Raw genomic sequence first — 11,453 nt, 5'->3', positions numbered from 1 at the left:
CGAATACTACCAATGCTCGAGCTCATTGGGTTGCCGAACTTGCTAAGTGTAGGTCTCGGAGGGAGACCCTCGAGGAGATACACGCTCGAGGTTTCGACCTTACTGAAGAGATAAAAAAGGCAAAAGAGCTCGAAGCGGAAGCTGAAGCCTTGGCTTCTGATGATGATGATGTCGATGGTAGCAAAAACGGCTCCGAGGATGGGGAATATCTCAATAGTAGAGTGAATGCTCCGGTGGGTGACTAGGAAGCTTAGTTTCTAATTCTTCACATTTGTAAATTAATCATGCAGGCAATCTTGTATATATATATAACAAGGTCGACTTGTTTTTGTTTTGTGAAGACCTTTAATCAAATGTTGATCTCGTAGTCTCTCTGATCGATCAGATTTGAAGTGATGTAGCCCTTAGGTTTGCTAGTTGAGTTGATGATTTAAACTTTGAAGAAACATAATCCGTAGGCATAATGGTCGAGTGAGAACTTGCTCGAACTAGTAATAAAAGTAGCCCGTAGGCTTAACAGTCGAGTAAATATTTCGAACTTTCGAACTCGAAATAATGTAGCCCGTAGGCATAATGGTCGAGTGAGTGCTTGCTCGAACTCGTAGTAAAAGTAGCCCGTAGGCTTAATAGTCGAGTGAATGTTTCGAACTCGAAATAATGTATCCCTTAGGCGTAATGGTCGAGTGAGTACTTGCTCGAACTCGTAATAAAAGTAGCCCATAGGCTTAATGGTCGAGTGAGTGCTTGCTCGAACTCGTAGTAAAAGTAGCTCGTAGGCTTAATAGTCGAGTGAATGTTTCGAACTCGAAATAATGTAGCCCTTAGGCATAATGGTCGAGTGAGTGCTTGCTCGAACTCGTAATAAAAGTAGCACGTAGGCTTAATAGTCGAGTGAATGTTTCGACTTCGAAATAATGTAGCCTGTAGGCGTAATGGTCGAGTGAGTGTTTGCTCGAACTCGTAATAAAAGTAGCCCATAGGCTTAATAGTCGAGTGAATCTTAATTCTGGTTGCACAATAAATATCAAGTCATAGTACATGTGGTCATGTTTTGCGCCTATGTTCGGGTCAATCTACATGAGCATGGTTCGTTTTGAGCATTTTGGCTCTTACAATGTTTCCTGTTAGAACCCTATTGTTGTGAAATGACTTTCTTACATCTGAACTTGATGTATTTGAGGGCCTGATGCCCCCACGGTATTCGAGGTTGATTGGAAAGAGGCCTCGGATACTGTTAAAAGTGCAGCACGATCGATGATTGCCTCATTAAAAAACCTTGCCAAAAAACCCATTTGGGATAAAACCGGTCTAAGGGAAAAAGAGTGCAAGACGTGCCTTTAGGTGCAAGACCCACCTCAGTTCTTGTTCGGACTTTTGCAGGGGTCAGTTAAATAAATGAATATTGAAAGGTCGTACCTTAGAAGTAGTACCGTTTTAGATGTGATACATTCTAACTACTTGATAGCTATTTGCCGTTTATGATGCCGAGCCTGTATGATCCCTTTCTGACATTCTCGAGCACCTGATATGGTCCTTCCTAGTTCGGTCCTAATTTTCCTTAGTTTGGGTTCCGGGTAGTGATGGTGACTTTTCTTAACACTAAGTCCCCCGGCTTGAAATGGCGAAGCTTAGTTCTTCGATTATAATACCTTTCGATTTGTTGCTTTTGTGCGGCCAATCGGACGATGGAAGCTTCTCGTCCTTCGTCCAATAATTCAAGGCTGGTGTTCATAGCCTCGTTATTTGATTCTTCCATCATGAATCGAAATCTGGGACTAGGTTCACCGACTTCGACTTGTATCAATGCTTCGGAACCATATACTAAGGAGAATGGGGTCGCCCCTGTACTGGATTTTGATGTTGTCCGGTATGCCCAAAGGACTTCGGGGAGAATTTCTCTCCATTTTCCCTTAGCGTCGTTAAACCTCTTCTTCAGGTTCTGAAGAATAGTCTTGTTTGTTGATTCGGCCTGTCCGTTCCCACTGGGTGGTATGGTGTTGATAGTATCCTTCTTATTTTGTGATCTTCGAAGAATTTTGTGACTTTGCTGCCAACGAATTGCTTCCCATTGTCGCATACTATTTCGGCGGGTATCCCAAATCGGCATATGATATGATCCCAAATGAAGTCTATAACTTCTTTCTCCCTTATTTTCTCGAACACCTGCGCTTCAACCCATTTAGAAAAATAGTTAGTCATAAATAAAATGAATTTGGCTTTACCTGGGGTCGATGGCAGAGGGCCGACGATGTCCATTCCCCATTTCATGAACGACCATGGGGATAGGACCGAGTGAAGTTGCTCTCCAGGTTGATGGATCATCGGCCCAAACCTTTGACATTTATCACATTTACGAACAAATGCTTTCGCGTCTTTTCCCATATCGATCCAGTAATATCCCGCTCTGATCACTTTTCGAACCAATGCGTCGGCACCGGAGTGATTCCCACCGGAATTTCCTTCGATATAGTGTTCCATTTGTGGCCAAGGTAAATCGAGCAGCTTTAGTCTGTAGGGTCCTAGAATCTTTATGGTCTGGTGGGAGCTTTCCGTTTTTTAAGTATTCAATATACTTGTTTCTCCAATCCCAGGTTAAGCTAGTAGAATTTTTCTCGGCGTGCCCATCTTCGATTACCGATCTTGAAAGTTGAACAACGGTCCCCGAGTACGAATCATCTACCTCGACCGACGATCCCAAATTCTCAAGCGCATCGGCCTCATTATTCCGTTCTCGCGGAACATGCCGTAGAGTCCATTGTTTGAAATGGTGCAAAGTGATAAGCAGTTTGTCCAAATACCTTTGCATTCTACTTTCCCGGACTTCAAAGGTTTTGTTTACTTGACTCACCACAAGCAAAGAGTCACAATTAGCTTCAATGACCTCTGCTCCAAAGTTCCTAGCTAGCTCGAGACCTGCAATCATGGCTTTATACTCGGCCTCGTTGTTAGTTAACCTGGTAGTTTTAATAGCTTGCCTAATAATGTTGCCCGTGGGGGGTTTCAAAACTATGCCTAGCCCAGACCCCTTTTCATTCGAAGCCCCTCCGTAAAAAGGATATATGCCCCCGACGATATACCTGATTTTAACAGGAGTTCTTTTTCGGCTTTGGGTACGAGGGTTGGCGTGAGGTCAGCCACAAAGTCTGCTAAAATTTGAGACTTGACGGCCGTACGGGGTTGATATTCGATATCGTACCCACTGAGTTAGATGGACCATTTGGCCAATCGGCCTGATAGTTCGGGCCTATGTAAAATATTACGAAGTGGGCAAGTGGTCAATATGCTTATGGGGTGACATTGAAAATACGGTCTTAACTTTCTAGAGGCGCTTATCAGTGCAAGTGCCAATTTTTCTAAGTGAGGATACCTAGTTTCCGCTTCTCCTAAGGTCCGACTTACGTAATAAACAGGAAATTGCGTACCTTGCTCTTCTCGAACCAGGACACTGCTTATGGCGACTTATGATACCACCAAGTACAAGTAAAGCTTTTCGTTGGTTTTAGGAGTGTGAAGCAATGGTGGGCTCGATAGATATCATTTCAATTCCTGTAATGCTTGTTGGCATTCTGGTGTCCAAGCGAAGTCGTTCTTCTTTTTGAGTAGAGAGAAAATTTTTTGACTTCGGTCTGGTGATCTTGAAATGAATCAGCCTAAGGCTGCAATTCTTTCTGTTAACCTCTGCATGGCTTTCACGCTGTTCACGATGGTGATGTCCTCGATGGCCTTGATTTTGTCGGGGTTAATCTCGATTCCCCGATTTGACACCATAAAGCCGAGGAACTTGCCCGAATCGACCCCGAAAGTACATTTTTTGGGGTTGAGCTTCATGTTGTATGTCCTCAGAATATCGATCGTTTCCTGCAAATGGGCCAAATGGTCCTCTGCGCGCAGGGACTTAACTAGCATGTCATCAATATAGACTTCCATTGATTCATCTATTTGTTCTTCGAACATTTTATTAACTAAGCGTTGATAAGTAGCTCCTGCATTTTTTAGCCCGAAAGACATTACATTATAACAATATGTTCCATATCTAGTCACAAATGAAATCTTTTCCTGGTCCTCCGGGTTCATTTGAATTTGATTATACCCAGAATAAGCATCGAGAAAGGTGAGGATCTCGTGGCCGACCGTGGCATCGATCATGCGATCGATGTTGGGCAGTGGAAAGGAATCTTTGGGGCATGCTTTGTTCAAGTCCTTATAGTCCACACACATTCTAAGTTTGTTCCCTTTTTTAGGCACTACAACCACATTGGCTAACCATTCTGGGTATTTCACCTCTCGAATGGACCCTATTTTGAGAAGTTTGATTACCTCATCCTTTATGAATGCGTGCTTTACCTCCGATTCGGGTCTTCTTTTTTGCTTCACCGGTCTGAACCTAGGGTCTAAGCTCAGCCGATGTGTTGTTATGTCCGGTTGTATCCCTATTATATCTAAATGGGACCAGGAAAAACCGTCGATGTTATTGATAAGAAATTGAATGAGTTTCTTCCTTAGTCCGGGGCTCAAACCCGTTCCCAGGTATACCTTTCGTTCGGGCCAGTGTTCGATTAGTATGATTTGCTCCAGTTCCTCAATTGTTGATTTAGTGGCATCGAAATCATCGAGGGTCATGAAGGATCGAGGGATCCATTGATCATCATCTTCTTCGATGTTCTGCTTACCTGGCCTGGTCGAAGCCGATGTCTGTGATTGCTATTTGGCGTTCTGTTCTTCGATTGTATCTCCTTCTGAACCCGTTCCTTTTATCGGTGAAGATGAAGATATTGATTTTGCTTCCTCGACGGCAAACATTTCATTTACGGCCGGTTGTTATCCGTACACTATTTTGACACCTCTCGATGTTGGGAATTTGACGACCTGGTGTAGGGTCGACGGTACAGCTCTTATGTTGTAGATCCACGGCCTTACGAAAATGGCGTTATATCTCATATCGCCTTCGATCACATGAAACTTTGTTTCCTGGATGGTTCCGGCCATGTTTATCGGTAGGATTATCTCGCCTTTGGTGGTTTCACATGCCATATTGAATCCGTTTAGAACCAGAGTGGCGGGTACGACCTGGTTCTGCAGGCCGAGCTGTTCTATGACCCTCGATCTGATGATATTGGCCGAGCTACCTGGATCAATTAACACACGCTTAATCTTAGTTTTATTCATGAGTACGGATATTACCAGTGCATCATTATGGGGTTGGATGATTCCCTCTGCATCTTCATCACTGAAAGACAATGTCCCTATGGGTGTGTAATCTTGAGTTCGAGATCGCTTTTCCCTCACAATCGATGTTTTAGTGCGTTTAAGCACTGGTCCCTGAGGGGTATCGATGCTGCCGACGATCATGTGAATGACGTGTTGCGGTTCTTCTAGCTCGTTTTGCTTGCTGAAGTCCTTGTTCTTGAAATGATTCTTCGACCTATCAATCAAAAATTCCCGAAGGTTCCCTTTGTTAAATAAGCGGGCTACTTTCTCTCTTAATTGCCTGCAATCTTCCGTTCTGTGGCCATGGGTGTCATGATATTCGCACATTTGATTGAGATTCCTTTGGGCAGGATCAGTCTGCATGGGTTGAGGCCACCTGCTGTCTTTGATGCATCCGATAGCCGACACGACGGCAGATGCATCAATGTTGAAGTTATATTCCGATAATCGAGGAACTTCTACAGGATCAACATATTTATCAAAGCCGCTCTTGCTCATAAGTCCCCGAGAATTTTTCCCTCTATCAGTCTTTCGACTGTTCCAAACTGTATCACTTGCTGAACCGTTGTTCGCCCGATATGTGACGTACGATTGATATCGGTCTCTGTTCGACCTTGGTTCTCTGTTGATCTCCCTCTGGATTTTAGTAGTTGTGTGGTTCTGATGCACGGGTCCATACGGAGCTCCCAATTGATCGTCCTCGACCCTGATTTTCGATTGATAACGGTTGTGTACATCTGCCCAAGTTATTGCTGGGTACTCGATCAAATTTTATTTCAGCCGACGTGATGCTGTCGAACTTCGCTCGTTCAACGCTTGGGTGAAAGCTTGTACGGCCCAATCGTCTGTGACTGGTGGCAAATCCATACGTTCCATTTGAAATCGGGATACGAATTCTCTCAGCATTTCGTTACCCCTTTGTTTTACTTTGAAGAGTTCTGATTTCCTTGTTTCCACTTTTATGGCACCAGCATGTGCTTTTATGAACGAATCTGCTAACATGGCAAAAGAATCGATGGAATTTGGTGGTAAGTTGTGATACCAGATCATTGCTCCCTTTGCGAGGGTCTCTCCGAACTTTTTCAACAACACGGATTCGATCTCATCGTCTTCCAAATAGTTTCCTTTGATGGCACATGTGTAGGAAGTGACATGTTCGTTAGGATCGGTCGTACCATTATTTTTGGGAATTTTTGGCATACGGAATTTTTTGGGGATTGATTTTGGGGCCGCGCTCGAGGGAAAAGGCTTTTGTATGAATTTTTTCGAATCAAGCCCTTTTATCATTGGCGGAGCCCTCGGGATTTGATCGAACCTAGCATTATACGTTTCCACTTTCTTATCATTGGCTTCGACTCATTTTATGAGTTCCTCGAGCAATTTAGCAATTTCAGGAGAGGTCCCCGATTCTTTCTCGTTTGATTTCATTATGGCGGGCTCCGTTCTGGGGGTGACTTCTCGAAGAAGTGGATTGGAGTTCGGCCTGCTTTGCATATGAGTTTGGCTCTACAACTGAGCTATCGCTGCTTGTTGGGCTTGTAGCATTTCAAAAATCATACGCAAGCTGACCCCGATTTTCCCCATGTTGTGGGTGTCTCGGGCTACGGGCCGAGCACCGCCTTGGGTGCTTCTTTCCGGTTTGGAACGCTGATTTACCTCCAGAGCTATTTGTGAATTGACATCCAATGGTACTTCGGCTCGAATTTCGGGTTCTTCGATTCGAGCCTCATTGCCATCATCAGGTAACTTTCCGGCCCCGGGTGCCAAGTTGTCGGTTTCATCTTGAAGGCCGACTTCAAGGTCGATAGGTAGGGCTATTGCTGGCTTGAAGTTGTAAGCTGGAGTGTACTGTAGATTTATATCAAACAATCATTGTTACCCTTAGCCCCACGATGGGCGCCAAACTGTTTACTCGAAAAATCGGATAACGTTAAATTTAGGTATGGTTCTAAGGATACGCAAATTTTTTTGATACAAAAATAAGAATACTAATATTTTCACGATGAAAATGGGGATGATGAATAGGTAAATTGAATAAGTCGAGACGAAACAAGCACAAAGAAACCTCAATGTATCTGAGAAAAGGAGGTGTTTATTGCAGTGTGTCTTTAGCTTACAAGGATGCTCCCTTTTATAATAGAGGGTTATTACTTTATCTATAACAACATAATAAAATAATGCATATAGTGGAGGATCCATGATGATTTGTCGCTTCCTCGGTTCTCGCCAAGATTCTCTCCCTTGGTGCGGTTGTAACGGCTCTTGTCTCCGAGCTTGATACTGGCTCGAGCTCGGTATTAGATCGAGCCCCCGGTCTTGGTTCGAGCTCGATTCTGCCTTAGGGCATCGATATTCGGGGCAAGTGTTGGTCGATCTAGACATCTTCGATGAACTACGAATTGTCTCGTAGTTCGATTTGGATATGGGCTCGATACTGATATCGAGTCTTGTCGTTGATCGGTCTATTGGCTCGAAACTCAACGTCCCTACTTCGGAATTCAACCGAGCTCATCATGTATCTATCTTTCGATCAAAAAGTCATCGTCTCGACCGGTCTTTATGACGTAGGATCAATTTTGACCGTACACGCATTTATAATAGCAATAATAGAAAAAAATATTTTTAAGGCCTACACTAAAATTCCATTGATCGTTTCTGGTCGGAAGTGCTGGTTTACTCAACGCCAACAAAAAGCTCTTCTTTCTCAGTCTTGCATTGGACATGTTGACTCCGGTGTTGTCGCTGCCATAGTTGTTTTTCTCAAAACTAGTTGCATGTACAATTTAGAGTGAAATGAAAAAAAGATGAATAATGAATTTGTAATTTGTGAGTCTTTTGGTAGCACTTCTAATAAAATGGTGACCCGATTTGATAATCTTATAGGGAGTTCACTGAAAATGAAATGTCACTGGAATGTGAGATTTTCACGTGCATAACACGTCTAAATATAGGCTTTAAGCCCCCAGGTCTGAATTTTCACATGTATAACGCATCTAAAGCTAGGAGTTTTGGTGCTACTAATGGATCTTTGCGTAATGAGTTTGCAAAACTAACGAAAAGTGAGTTTGGGATGAGCATGATAGGTGAGTTAAACTTCTCCCTCCTATTAAAATTTTAGCAAACTAAGAATAGGATGATGATACATCAACAAAAGTTCATCAAAGAATTGCTCAAATGGTTTGAGATGGACAATGAGAAGACAATTGATACTCCTATAGCTACTGCTACTTGATTGGATATGGATGAATCTAGTTCTCCAGTTGACAAAATATTATCTAGAGGTATGATTGGATCATTATTGTATCTAACTGCAAGCAGACCAGATATCATGTTTAGTGTTGGATTTTGTGCTAAATTCGATTTAAATCCCAAAGAATCACATTTAAAAATTGCAAAGAATATCTTGAGATATATGAAAGGAACTCAAGACCTGGTTCTTTGGTTCCCATATGGTGGTGCTTTTGACTTGGTGGAATATGCAGCTATTGATTATGTTGGGTACCTAGTTGATAGGAAGAACACATATGGGATGACTCACTTTCTTGGTTGATGTTTGATCTCTTGGGCTTCAAAGAGAAAAATCATATGACTTTATCAAATGCAAAGGCTGAATACGTTGTTGATGTATCGTGTTGTGCATAATTATTATGGATCAAACAACATTTAGAAAATTATGGTGTGATGATTGAACATGTACGATATTTTGTGATACTAAGTGCTGTGAACATGACAAAGAACTGGGTTCATCTTAAAATGACCAAACATATTGATGTATGAACTATGTCTTGAACTTTCGTACTCATTTGATAATGTAATGCCTTATTTTGTATCTTATTTACGATTTTATTTAATTATTTGGACTTTTAGTGAGTGTCAGAGTCGACCCCTCGCCATCACTTCTTCGAAGCTAGACTTGATACTTACGAAGTATCGTTATTTTTGTACTCATACTACACTTCTGTATATTGTTATGTAGGTTTTGAGGCTGCTATTAGTGGTATTCTTCCAGCAGAGTAGGAGATCTATTTGGAGACTTCATGGTGAGCTGCTTCACCTTATCTGACCCGCAACACATGGATTCCCCCTCCCTACTTAGCTATTTTTGTCTATTTATTTATTTATTTATTTATTTATTTATTTTCAGACAAATGTTATTGTTCGGTTCAGACTGTTTACTCTTATTAGATGCTTGTGACATTGTGACACCAGGTTTTGGGCATTGTTAGATATTTGTGGTCACATTTTAAACCTTGTCTTAGATATTTGTATTTATGATATTGGTTTTGAGACTTATTCAGTATTATTATCTTTATTATATCTTTGTTAATGACTACAAATTAGATTTTATTATTGTTGTTTAGTGCTAGATTTCCTAGCAAGTAAGTTAGGTGCTATCACGACCACTGGTGGCATTTTTGGATCGTAAAAAGTTGGTATCAGAGCTCTAGATTCTAAGGGTTCCATAAGTCACAAGCACGCCTAGTAGAGTCTTGTGGATCGATACAGAGATGTCAGTATCTATCTATGAGAGGCTATAGGGCTTTACACAACTTTTCCTTTTTTGATTCCTTATTGTGCATTGATTATTGTATAAGTCTAAATCTTTCTATCCTACTCTCTCACAGATGGTGAGAACTCATGCATCAGCTGCAGCAGGTGAGTGGGAGGTTGTACCCCAGCTGCACCCGGGGGAGGTAGGGCTAGGGGTCGTACAGTCACAGCTAGAGGTAGAGTATCCATCAGAGCCCGTGGCCATGAAAGGGTAGTTGTAGCGAACCCACCTACGGATAAGGTGGAGGATTAGATTATAGATAAGTATGTTGAGGTCCCAGTGCCAGCTCAACATCTAGAGGGTTTTGTCGTTGCACCAGTCTTTCAGGAGGCCATGGCTAAGATTGTTAGATTTATGGATGCCTTGACTCAGGGTGGAGTAGTTCCAGTTGCCCCAACCACATCTCAGGCTGGAGGGGGAGATCATACTCCTTCCACTCATACTTTAGAGAAGGCATCAACGAGGTTTTAGATGCTTAGAGCCAGTTGGTGGCAAGTAGCCTATTGTAACAGCTAGGCCTGAGATTATGCCTGCCATGTCTGATGAGGAGCAAAAGAGGATAAAGAGGTTTCAAAGGTTACATCCTCCTCACTTTGATGGTAATATTTCAGAGGATACCCAAGATTTTCTAGATAAATGTCGTCAGATGCTTTGTAACTTGGGCTTGGTAGAGTCCAACAAGGTGGACTTCACTACATTTAAGTTGAGAAGGGTTGCCAGGAGATGGTGGCAGACTGAGCTAGGTGGTTCATCTCCTCTTACTTGAAATCAATTTTACACTTATTTCTTTGAGGAGTGCATACCACTCACCATAAGGGATGAGTTGAGAGGCCAGTTCGAGTATCTTCAGTAGGATCGTATGTCAGTAACCGAGTATGAGGCAAGGTTCACAGAGTTGCCTCATCATGCAGCATTTTTTATCCCCACCGGGGCAGAGAAGGTGAGGCAATTTGTTGATTGTTTAACTTACGGCATCAAGGTTGTTATGGTTCAAGAGTTTGAGATTGGGACTACTTTTCATTAGGTCATGGAGATGGCTCAAACTATCAAGCATATTTGCAGTCAAGTTGAGAGAGGACATGATGAGAGATGAAAGGCCTCGTCGTTCTGGTAGTTTCAGTGGTACCTCATCCAGTGGTAGGTGTTAGTCTGTAGAGACTATCATGATAGTCCCCCTTATTTTACACAACATATAGCTCGTGGTGCAATGGCTCGGCCATCTTTCAGAACTCCAATTCCATCATCTTTTAGTGCTCTTCCTGTGAGCTCGTACTAGGCTCCATATGTTCAGGGTTCTTCTTGTGGGTATGCGGGACATCAAGGGCAGTTCCAAGTTTAGAAGCCTCATTCAGTCAGGGGTTGTTATGAGTGTGGAGAGTTCAAAAATGTGAGGAAGTATTGCTCCAAGTGTGGTAGAGGTGCTGCTCAGCAGAGTTCTCAGATAGTGACTCCCGCACCAGTTGCATTACCCCATTCTCAATCACTTAGAGGGGGAGGGCATGCAGTGAGAGGTTGCCCTAGAGGAGGGGGCCAGGTTGGTGGAGGTTCTACTAGTGGCAGTCAGGCTCGTTGCTATGCTTTTCATGTTAGGCCCGAGATTGTGGCCTCAAATGATGTGATCATAAGTATGGTTTCAGTATGTCATAGAGATTCTTTTGTACTATTTGATCTGGGTCTACCTATTCAAATGTGC

The sequence above is a fragment of the Nicotiana tomentosiformis genome, chromosome 7, assembly GCF_000390325.3.
Source record: "Nicotiana tomentosiformis chromosome 7, ASM39032v3, whole genome shotgun sequence".
Taxonomy (NCBI): domain Eukaryota; kingdom Viridiplantae; phylum Streptophyta; class Magnoliopsida; order Solanales; family Solanaceae; genus Nicotiana; species Nicotiana tomentosiformis.
This window is presented reverse-complemented; position numbering follows the sequence as displayed.